This window comes from Crinia signifera, chromosome 9, assembly GCF_055691185.1.
Source record: "Crinia signifera chromosome 9, ASM5569118v1, whole genome shotgun sequence".
Lineage (NCBI taxonomy): Eukaryota > Metazoa > Chordata > Amphibia > Anura > Myobatrachidae > Crinia > Crinia signifera.
In genome coordinates this window covers 164,568,990-164,581,795 of record NC_139225.1, presented here as the reverse complement: position 1 = coordinate 164,581,795, position 12,806 = coordinate 164,568,990, and the positions used below count along the sequence as shown (strand labels likewise).

Sequence of the window (12,806 nt, the reverse complement as noted above, 5' to 3'; positions counted from 1 at the left end):
TGATTAATTACATATATTATGCAGGCAGAATAGCTCTGTGAGCAGGTGGGGGCAGTGGGGGGGGGGGGTTATAGGGTTTGGGGGTTAATATTTGGCAGTCATGTGATACATGAAGAAGGGGGGGGGGGGTGTCAGTCATTGTTTCTGATTAGCCAGGAGACACTATTGTCATCTTTATAAGCAGAAACATATTGCTGGCACCTCTCATCCCATTATACAGAGCAACTCGCCGCATCCTCTGTTTGTCCTCAGCCACATTAGCGCAATTATTAATTATTATTCATGCTAATTAACACTGCAATTACATGCAGGCTCCAGCTACTTATTTATTCATTGGGAGGAAACAGCTGCAATAATCTGCGTGATGATACAAAGTATCCAACACTTGTTCACAGCAACAATGTATCCGACGGTAAGCGGCGTTATTGGTGTGAGCAACAATGTATCCGGCCGTACTTTACACAGTGTACAGTATAGCGGCGTTATTGGTGTGAGTAACAATGTATCCGGCCGTACTTTACACAGTGTACAGTATAGCGGCGTTATTGGTGTGAGTAACAATGTATCCGGCCGTACTTTACACAGTGTACAGTATAGCGGCGTTATTGGTGTGAGTAACAATGTATCCGGCGGTAAGCGGCGTTATTGGTGTGAGCAACAATGTATCCGGCCGTACTTTACACAGTGTACAGTATAGCGGCGTTATTGGTGTGAGCAACAATGTATCCGGCCGTACTTTACACAGTGTACAGCAGGCATTCCCAACCACGGTCCTCAAGGCACACCAACAGTGCAGGTTTTAGTGATATCCAGGCTTCAGCACAGATGGTTTAATCAGAATCCCTCAGATACTAATTAAGTCACCTGTGCTCAAGCCTGGACATCTACAAAACCTGCACTGTTGGTGTGCCTTGAGGACCGTGATTGGGAATGCCTGGTGTACAGTATAGCGGTGTTATTGGTGTGAGTAACAATGTACAGTATCCGCCGGTACTTTACACAGTACACAGTATAGCGGCGTTATTAGTGTGAGTAACAATGTATCCGACGGTTCTTTACACAGTGTACAGTATAGCGGCGTTATTAGTGTGAGTAACAATGTATCCGACGGTTCTTTACACAGTGTACAGTATAGCGGCGTTATTGGTGTGAGTAACAATGTATCCGGCGGTACTTTACACAGTGTACAGTATAGCGGCGTTATTGGTGTGAGTAACAATGTATCCGACGGTTCTTTACACAGTGTACAGTATAGCGGCGTTATTGGTGTGAGTAACAATGTATCCGACGGTTCTTTACACAGTGTACAGTATAGCGGCGTTATTGGTGTGAGTAACAATGTATCCGGCGGTACTTTACACAGTGTACAGTATAGCGGCGTTATTGGTGTGAGTAACAATGTATCCGACGGTTCTTTACACAGTGTACAGTATAGCGGCGTTATTGGTGTGAGTAACAATGTATCCGGCGGTACTTTACACAGTGTACAGTATAGCGGCGTTATTGGTGTGAGTAACAATGTATCCGGCGGTACTTTACACAGCGTTATTAGTGCCATCAAGTTACAAACTATCAGACACCGATATTATTCATCACAAGTTACAAACTATCAGACACCGATATTATTCATCACAAGTTACAAACTATCAGACACCGATATTATTCATCACAAGTTACAATGTATCAGACACCGATATTATTAATCATGTTACAAAGTATCAGACACCGATATTATTCATCACAAGTTACAATGTATCAGACACCGATATTTATTCATCACAAGTTACAAAGTATCAGACACCGATATCATTAATCATGTTACAAAGTATCAGACACCGGAATCAAAATTATTTATTATTTATAATTATTTGTAAAGTATCCGAGAATAAGGTGAAACTTTTCCCAGTCTACACTAATATTTCCATAACGTTCCCGGAGATTCAGGTTCCTATCCAAATCCATGTCACCAACTGCGTTATCTGTCACCATGTCACCAACTGCGTTATGTGTCACCATGTCACCAACTGCGTTATCTGTCACCATGTCACCAACTGCGTTATCTGTCACCATGTCACCAACTGCGTTATCTATCTGAGCCCGATATGTACGGAGACAATAGTGTTATATAAATGTCTGTGCTATTAATGACCCGGGTGCAGCTATGTCCTACATGCATCACATTACTATACCAGTACCAGTGCATGGGCGCTGCAGCTGTGCACTGTGACATCCTCCCTGCCAGCCCATTGTGCACTGGGAGCAGAGCTGGGGCCCCTTTGTGGTGACACTGAGTGACAGCTGTATGACACAGTGACACACAATCAGCTGTGTATATATATATATATATATACAGGTGTGTGTGTGTGTGTGTGTGTGTGTGTGTGTGTGTGTGTGTGTGTGTGTGTGTGTGTGTGTGTGTGTGTGTGTGTGTGTGTGTGTGTGTGTGTGTCCGTGTCCCCGTCCTGTGGGAATGGCTGCTGATTCCAGGGATAGTAGTCAGTATATACAATATATCCCCTATTTGCTCCCAGTATGTAGCTGGGGGATAATGGTCCCCTGTCCCCGAACCCCAGCACCAGGCTGCAGAGTTTATGCTGCAGCTTCTGTTAGACTTTATTTTATTGTAATTCAGCCGCAGAAGTTGTGCGATTCCTCGCTACAGTCTCGGGGAAATCTGTCTCCCATGTCCAGACGGGGTCGGCTATTGAAATGAAGCTTCTTTTATTCTTTGCAGGGGATTTGTGGCCATGGTCCCCTCTTTATCCCTCTCTCTATGGAAACCCGGATCATGGGGAGAAATATGTGAGTCTGAATAAAGGCAATCAGCAGAGAGAACCGCATCTGTTACACTTGGGAAGTAAGACTGACAGCACCTCTTCTCAGCTCCTTACGGAGGGCATGGGAGTCACTGCAAGGGTGGGGGAGTGCTGAGAGTCACTGCAAGAGATGGGGGGACGCTGAGAGTCACTGCAAGGGATGGGGGACGCTGAGAGTCACTGCAAGGGATGGGGGACGCTGAGAGTCACTGCAAGGATGGGGGAGTGCTGAGAGTCACTGCAAGAGATGGGGGGACGCTGAGAGTCACTGCAAGGGATGGGGGACGCTGAGAGTCACTGCAAGGATGGGGGAGTGCTGAGAGTCACTGCAAGAGATGGGGGGACGCTGAGAGTCACTGCAAGGATGGGGGAGTGCTGAGAAACACTGCAAGAGATGAGGGGACGCTGAGAGTCACTGCAAGAGATGGGGGAGTGCTGAGAGTCACTGCAAGAGAATGGGGGACGCTGAGAGTCACTGTAAGAGATGGGGGGACGCTGAGAGTCACTGCAAGAGATGGGGGACGCTGAGAGTCACTGCAAGAGATGGGGGAGTGCTGAGCGTCACTGCAAGAGAATGGGGGACGCTGAGAGTCACTGTAAGAGATGGGGGGACGCTGAGAGTCACTGCAAGAGATGGGGGGACGCTGAGAGTCACTGCAAGAGATGGGGGACGCTGAGAGTCACTGCATGAGATGGGGGGGCGCTGAGAGTCACTGCAAGGATGGGGGAGTGCTGAGAGTTACTGCAAGAGATGGGGGGACGCTGAGAGTCACTGCAAGAGATGGGGGGATGCTGAGAGTCACTGCAAGAGATGGGGGACGCTGAGAGTCACTGTAAGAGATGGGGGGACGCTGAAAGTCACTGAAAGAGATGGGGGACGCTGAGAGTCACTGCAAGAGATGGGGGGACGCTGAGAGTCACTGCAAGGATGGGGGAGTGCTGAGAGTTCCTGCAAGAGATGGGGGGACGCTGAGAGTCACTGCAAGAGATGAGGGGACGCTGAGAGTCACTGTAAGAGATGGGGGAGTGCTGAGAGTTACTGCAAGAGATGGGGGGACGCTGAGAGTCACTGCAAGGATGGGGGAGTGCTGAGAGTTACTGCAAGAGATGGGGGGATGCTGAGAGTCACTGCAAGAGATGGGGGACGCTGACAGTCACTGCAAGAGATGGGGGGACGCTGAGAGTCACTGCAAGAGATGGGGGACGCTGAGAGTCACTGTAAGAGATGTGGGGACGCTGAAAGTCACTGAAAGAGATGGGGGATGCTGAGAGTCACTGCAAGAGATGAGGGGACGCTGAGAGTCACTGCATGAGATGGGGGGACGCTGAGAGTCACTGCAAGAGATGAGAGGACGCTGAGAGTCATTGCAAGGATGGGGGAGTGCTGAGAGTCACTGCAAGAGATGAGGAGACGCTGAGAGTCACTGCAAGAGATGGGGGGATGCTGAGAGTCACTGCAAGAGATGGGGGCGCTGAGAGTCACTGTAAGAGATGGGGGGAGTGCTGAGAGTCCCTGCAAGAGATGGGGGGACGCTGAGAGTCACTGCATGAGATAGGGGGACGCTGAGAGTCACTGCAAGAGATGAGGGGAAGCTGAGAGTCACTGCAAGGATGGGGGAGTGCTGAGTCACTGCAAGAGATGAGGGGACGCTGAGAGTCACTGCAAGAGATGGGGGGACGCTGAGAGTCACTGCAAGAGATGAGGGGACGCTGAGAGTCACTGCAAGAGATGGGGGAGAGCTGAGAGTCACTGCAAGAGATGGGGGACGCTGAGAGTCACTGCAAGAGATGGGGGACGCTGAGAGTCACTGCAAGAGATGAGGGGACGCTGAGAGTCACTGCAAGAGATGGGGGGACGCTGAGAGTCACTGCAAGAGATGAGGGGACGCTGAGAGTCACTGCAAGAGATGGGGGGGGGACACTGAGAGTCACTGCAAGAGATGAGGGAGCTCTGAGAGTCACTGCAAGAGATGGGGGACGCTGAGAGTCACTGCAAGAGATGGGGGACGCTGAGAGTCACTGCAAGAGATGGGGGGACGATGAGAGTCACTGCAAGAGATGGGGGGACGCTGAGAGTCACTGCAAGAGATGGGGGACGCTGAGAGTCACTGCAAGAGATGGAGGGACGCTGAGATTCACTGCAAGAGATGAGGGGATGCTGAGAGTCACTGCAAGAGATGAGGGGATGCTGAGAGTCACTGCAAGAGATGAGGGGATGCTGAGAGTCACTGAAGAGATGGAGGAGCACTGAGAGTCACTGCAAGAGATGGGGGGACTCTGAGAGTCACTGCAAGAGAGGGAGGGACGCTGAGAGTCACTGCAAGAGATGGGGGGACGCTGAGAGTCACTGCAAGAGATGAGGGGATGCTGAGAGTCACTGCAAGAGATGGGGGGACGCTGAGAGTCACTGCAAGAGATGAGGGGATGCTGAGAGTCACTGCAAGAGATGGGGGGATACTGAGAGTTACTGCAAGAGATGAGGGGATGCTGAGAGTAACTGCAAGAGATGGGGGGACGCTGAGAGTCACTGCAAGAGATGGGGGGATGCTGAGAGTCACTGCAAGAGATGGGGAACGCTGAGAGTCTATGCAAGAGACGGGGGAGCAATGAGAGTCACTGCAAGAGATGGGGGGTCACGGAGAGTCACTGCAAGAGATGGGAGGAGCAGTGTAAGAGATGGGGGGTGCTGAGTCACTGCAAGAGATGGGGGGAACGCTAAGAGTCACTGCAAGAGATGAGGGGACTCTGAGAGTCACTGCAAGAGATGTGCACCCCCCCCCCCCCCGGCACTCAGCCTATGGGAGCGCTGTCATGCATTGGGTTGACTGATGGTTGACATGGCTTAGATCGAGACCTCAAACAGGTCAACATGCCTCAGGTCGACATGGATGAAAGTTCGACACAATGCACTAGGGCAGTGGTTCCCAAACTGTGTGCCGTGGCACCCTGGGGTGCCTTGGAAGACTTGCAGGGGTGCCCTGGGTTGGTGGTCTAGGACCAATTCAAGTTGTTTATGTCCAATATAATAGTCAAACTGTGGACAAACAGAAGTGAATCCTGTCCATTATCATATAACAGACCCTAAGGCTGAGATATAAACACAATTTATTTAACTTAATATTTATTCTCAGTGAGAAACCATTCGCCCAAGGGTGCAGCAGAATAATTATCTTGCTTCAGGGTGCCGTGATTAAAAAAGTTTGGGAACCCCTGCACTAGGGCGTGGAGGGAGAATATAATGTGCCCGAAGCATGGCGAGCGCAGCAGTGTACCGATACCGTGTTCATGTCAGTCAACATTCGGGACATAAAAAGTGAAAAACCCATGTCAACTCCTAGCAGTGCATGTTTTCCATGTCAACTCCAAGCAGTGCATGTTTTCCATGTCAACTCCTATCAGTGCATGTTTTCCATGTCAACTCCAAGCAGTGCATGTTTTCCATGTCAACTCCTAGCAGTGCATGTTTTCCATGTCAACTCCTATCAGTGCATGTTTTCCATGTCAACTCCAAGCAGTGCATGTTTTCCATGTCAACTCCTAGCAGTGCATGTTTTCCATGTCAACTCCTAGCAGTGCATGTTTTCCATGTCAACTCCTAGCAGTGCATGTTTTCCATGTCAACTCCTAGCAGTGCATGTTTTCCATGTCACCCAGCAGGTGCACAGGTGTGCTCATTAGTTACTGACACATTTTAATAGATCCACAGGTGGAGCTAATAAATTCCTTTGCTATTTTGTGTGGAGACCTGGAAAACCTGAATTGTTGGGGTCCTTGAGGACCGAGGTTGGAAGCCACTGAATTAGGGGATGCATTCAGCTACAACACCCGTATAGAGTCAGCAACAGAAGCGTTCACAGGAACCTGCCTCACACCCAGAATGAGCCCTGATATACTGTATACTGTAGCTGTGACCAGCTCCACCAGCACCAGCTCCACCAGCACCAGCTCCACCAGCAGCACCACCACTCTGCAGCACTAGCACCACCAGCACCAGCTCCACCAGCAGCACCACCACTCTGCAGCACCAGCACCACCAGCACCAGCTCCACCAGCAGCACCACCACTCTGCAGCACTAGCACCACCAGCTCCACCAGCAGCACCACCACTCTGCAGCACTAGCACCACCAGCACCAGCTCCACCAGCAGCACCACCACTCTGCAGCACTAGCTCCACCAGCACCAGCTCCACCAGCAGCACCACCACTCTGCAGCACTAGCTCCACCAGCACCAGCTCCACCAGCAGCACCACCACTCTGCAGCGCTAGCAACACCAGCTCCACCAGCAGCACCACCACTCTGCAGCACTAGCACCACCAGCACCAGCTCCACCAGCAGCACCACCACTCTGCAGCACTAGCACCACCAGCACCAGCTCCACCAGCAGCACCACCACTCTGGAGCACTAGCACCACCAGCACCAGCTCCACCAGCAGCACCACCACTCTGCAGCACTACCTCCAGTAGCACCAGCTCCACCAGCAGCACCACCACTCTGCAGCACTAGCTCCACCAGCACCAGCTCCACCAGCAGCACCACCACTCTGCAGCACTAGCTCCACCCCCACCACTCTGCAGCACCAGCTCCACCAGCAGCACCACCACTCTGCAGCACTATCTCCACCAGCAGCACCACCACTTTGCAGCACCAGCTCCACCTGCACCAGCTCCACCAGCAGCACCACCACTCTGCAGTACTAGCTCCACCAGCTCCACCACAACTCTGCAGCACTACCTCCACCAGCACCACTCTGCAGCACCAGCTCCACCCCCACCACTCTGCAGCACTAGCTCCACCAGCACCACTCTGCAGCACCAGCTCCACCCCCACCACTCTGCAGCACCAGCTCCACCAGCACTCTGCAGCACTAGCTGCACCAGCACCAACTCCACCACCACCCTGCAGCACTAGCTCCACCAGCACCAGCTCCACCAGCACCAGCTCCACCCCCACCACTCTGCAGCACCAGCTCCACCAGCACCAAACTGGGAATAACACAGATTTGTACTGGGGAGGACATGGGAAAGTGTCTGCCCCTCATACCATTGGCCCCAAAGGTCAGATGAGGGTGTGGTGGTGGCAGCACTGAGGACCTGAGACCATGGCTGACACCCTTTGACCTCAGAGTTTTGCCCCAGGCTCTAAACTTTCATTTAATGCTCCAGCAGTCTCACTGGGAAAAGGCAGCTTAGAACTTTCCATTGTCACCTTTACATGGAGATCTATAATATATACAGGTAAATCATTTATCAGACACCCAGATAAATATCCCACAGACAGACCCCAGAGCAGCACATGTCCTACTATCATACTACATCCGTGTCCTATACACACCCCCACTGCATACGTGTCCTATACACGCCCCCACTGCATCCCTGTCATATACACGCCCCCACTGCATACATGTCCTATATACACCCCAATGTATTTGTGTTCTATACACACCCCTACTGCATACGTGTAATATACACACCCCTACTGCATACGTGTAATATACACGCCCCACTGCATACATGTCCTATACATGCCCCCACTGCATTTCTGTCCTTTACACTCCCCCACTGCATACATGTCCTATATATACCCCCACTGCATTTGTGTTCTATACATGCCCCCACTGCATCCCTGTGCTATACACGACCCCCACTAAATACATGTTCTATACACACCCCAATTGCATATGTGTCCTATATACATCCCCACTGCATCCCTGTCCTAAACATGCCCCCACTGCATCCCTGTCCTATACATGCCCCCACTGCATACATGTCCTATATACATGCCCCCACTGCATCCCTGTCATATACATGCCCCCACTGCATACATGTCCTATATACATGCCCCCACTGCATCCCTGTCATATACATGCCCCCACTGCATACATGTCCTATATACATGCCCCCACTGCATCCCTGTCCTATACATGCTCCCACTGCATCCCTGTCCTATACATGCCCCCACTGCATACATGTCCTATATACATGCCCCCACTGCATCCCTGTCATATACATGCCCCCACTGCATCCCTGTCCTATACATGCTCCCACTGCATCCCTGTCCTATACATGCCCCCACTGAATATATGTCCTATATACATGCCCCCACTGCATCCCTGTCATATACATGCCCCCACTGCATACATGTCCTATATACATGCCCCCACTGCATCCCTGTCCTATACATGCCCCCACTGCATCCCTGTCCTATACATGCCCCCACTGCATCCCTGTCCTATACATGCCCCCACTGCATACATGTCCTATATACATGCCCCCACTGCATCCCTGTCATATACATGCCCCCACTGCAACGTGTCTTATACATGCCCCCACAGGCACTCACTGCAACCATGTCATATACACGCACTCACTGCAATCGTGTCATATACACTCACTGCAATCATGTCATATACACTCACTGCAATCATGTTATATACACTCTCTGCATCCATGTCATATACACGCACTCACTGCAATCATGTCATATACACGCACTCACTGCATCCATGTCATATACACGCACTCACTGCATCCATGTCATATTCACGCACTCACTGCAATCGTGTTATATACACTCACTGCAATCATGTCATATACACTCACTGCAATCATGTTATATACACTCTCTGCATCCATGTCATATACACGCACTCACTGCAATCATGTCATATACACGCACTCACTGCATGCATGTCATATACACGCACTCACTGCACCCATGTCATATACACGCACTCACTGCAATCATGTTATATACACTCTCTGCATCCATGTCATATACACGCACTCACTGCAATCATGTCATATACACGCACTCACTGCATCCATGTCATATACATGCACTCACTGCATCCATGTCATATACACGCACTCACTGCATCCATGTCATATACACGCACTCACTGCAATCATGTCATATACACGCACTCACTGCATCCATGTCATATACACGCACTCACTGCATCCATGTCATATACACGCACTCACTGCATCCATGTCATATACACGCACTCACTGCAATCATGTCATATACACACACTCACTGCATCCATGTCATATACACGCACTCACTGCATCCATGTCATATACACGCACTCACTGCATCCTTGTCATATACACGCACTCACTGCAATCATGTCATATACACACACTCACTGCATCCATGTCATATACACGCACTCACTGCATCCATGTCATATAAACGCACTCACTGCAATCATGTCATATACACACACTCACTGCATCCATGTCATATACACACACTCACTGCATCCATGTCATATACACACGCTCACTGCATCCATGTCATATAAACGCACTCACTATGTCATATACACACACTCACTGCATCCATGTCATACACACACGCTCACTGCATCCAAGTCATATACACGCACTCACTGCATCCATGTCATATACACGCACTCACTGCATCCATGTCATATAAACGCACTCACTGCAATCATGTCATATACACACACTCACTATGTCATATACACGCACTCACTGCATCCATGTCATATACACGCACTCACTGCATCCATGTCATATACACGCACTCACTGCATCCATGTCATATACACGCACTCACTGCATCCTTGTCATATACACGCACTCACTGCAATCATGTCATATACACACACTCACTGCATCCATGTCATATACACGCACTCACTGCATCCATGTCATATACATGCACTCACTGCATCCATGTCATATAAACGCACTCACTGCAATCATGTCATATACACACACTCACTGCATCCATGTCATATACACACACTCACTGCATCCATGTCATATACACGCACTCACTGCATCCATGTCATATACACGCACTCACTGCATCCTTGTCATATACACGCACTCACTGCAATCATGTCATATACACACACTCACTGCATCCATGTCATATACACGCACTCACTGCATCCATGTCATATACATGCACTCACTGCATCCATGTCATATAAACGCACTCACTGCAATCATGTCATATACACACACTCACTGCATCCATGTCATATACACACACTCACTGCATCCATGTCATATACACACGCTCACTGCATCCATGTCATATAAACGCACTCACTATGTCATATACACACACTCACTGCATCCATGTCATACACACACGCTCACTGCATCCAAGTCATATACACGCACTCACTGCATCCATGTCATATACACGCACTCACTGCATCCATGTCATATACACGCACTCACTGCATCCATGTCATATAAACGCACTCACTGCAATCATGTCATATACACACACTCACTGCATCTAAGTCATATACACGCACTCACTGCATCCATGTCATATACACACGCTCACTGCATCCATGTCATATACACGCACTCACTGCATCCATGTCATATAAACGCACTCACTGCAATCATGTCATATACACACACTCACTGCATCCATGTCATACACACACGCTCACTGCATCCAAGTCATATACACGCACTCACTGCATCCATGTCATATACACGCACTCACTGCATCCATGTCATATACACGCACTCACTGCAATCATGTCAAATACACGCACTCACTGCAATCATGTCAAATACACGCACTCACTGCAATCATGTCATATACATACATTACACACATACATAGTACAGATACATAGTACACATAAATAATACAACACCATAATACACACATATAATACACATACATTACACACATACATAGTACACATAAATAATACAACACCATAATACACACATATAATTCACATACACATACATAATAAGCATGCATAGTACACATACATGATCCATACATGATGGAGAGAGAGAGCAGTAGTTGTGTGATGTCACAGAATGGATTTATTCCAACAGGTCAGTCCTCCTGGTGACATACAGTATAAGCAGCTGTACATAGCACACATACAGTACACCCCCATATGCACACAGCACACATACAGTGCACCCCCCAGAACACATACAGAAAACAGCCCGAGTGCCACATACAGAATACCCCCAGATGCACACAGCACACATACAGTGCACCCCGAGAACACATACAGAAAACAGCCCGAGTGCCACATACAGTACACCCCCATATGCACACAGCACACATACAGTGCACCCCGAGAACACATACAGAAAACAACCCGAGTGCCACATACAGAATACCCCCAGATGCACACAGCACACACATACAGCACTCCCCAGATGCACCAACATACAGTACACCCCCAGATGCACACAGCACACATACAATGCACCCCCAGCACACATACTGTACACAGTCTGAGTGCCACATACAGTACACCCCCAGCACACATACTGTACACAGTCTGTGTGCCATATACAGTACACCCCCAGCACACATACTGTACACAGTCTGAGTGCCACATACAGTAAACCCCCAGCACACATACTGTACACAGTCTGAGTGCCATATACAGTAAACCCCCAGCACACATACTGTACACAGTCTGAGTGCCACATACAGTACACCCCCAGCACACATACTGTACACAGCCCGAGTGCCACGTACAGAATACCCCCATATGCACACAGCACACATACAGTACACCTCCAGCACACATACTGTACACAGCCTGAGTGCCAATTACAGTACACCCCCAGAAGCACACAGCACACACATACAGTCCTCCCCAGATGCACACATCACACACACACATACAGTGTACCCCCCAGAAGCACACAGTAGCCACACACACAGTGTATAATGCAGACCTGCACACATACATAACATGTATATACTGTAGCGCCCCAGCCTCGCCACTCACCTGCTCCCGGTGTCCCCCAGTCCCAGCACTGTCCTTGTCCTCCTCCCGCTCACACTAATCACTCTGCTCCCAGCTCCCGGCTTTTATTTCTGTTAAACAGATGAAAATGTATAATGTATGCTAATGTGCCAGCGCTGTGCGGTGCGGGCCGCTCCAATACCAGGCGCCTGCCGTGCGGGCTCACTTACAGGGGGACCTACTTACTACACAGT

General features: G+C 49.6%; 1 long non-coding RNA gene across 1 annotated transcript in view; it reads right to left on the bottom strand.

The window, feature by feature from the left end:
• LOC146036393 (uncharacterized) overlaps positions 1–12,806 on the bottom strand; it is a 69,027-nt gene extending 56,221 nt beyond the window's left edge. The window contains exon 1 of the long non-coding RNA XR_014460814.1: positions 12,595–12,806. This is a non-coding gene — a long non-coding RNA (uncharacterized LOC146036393). The remainder of the gene's footprint in view (positions 1–12,594) is intronic.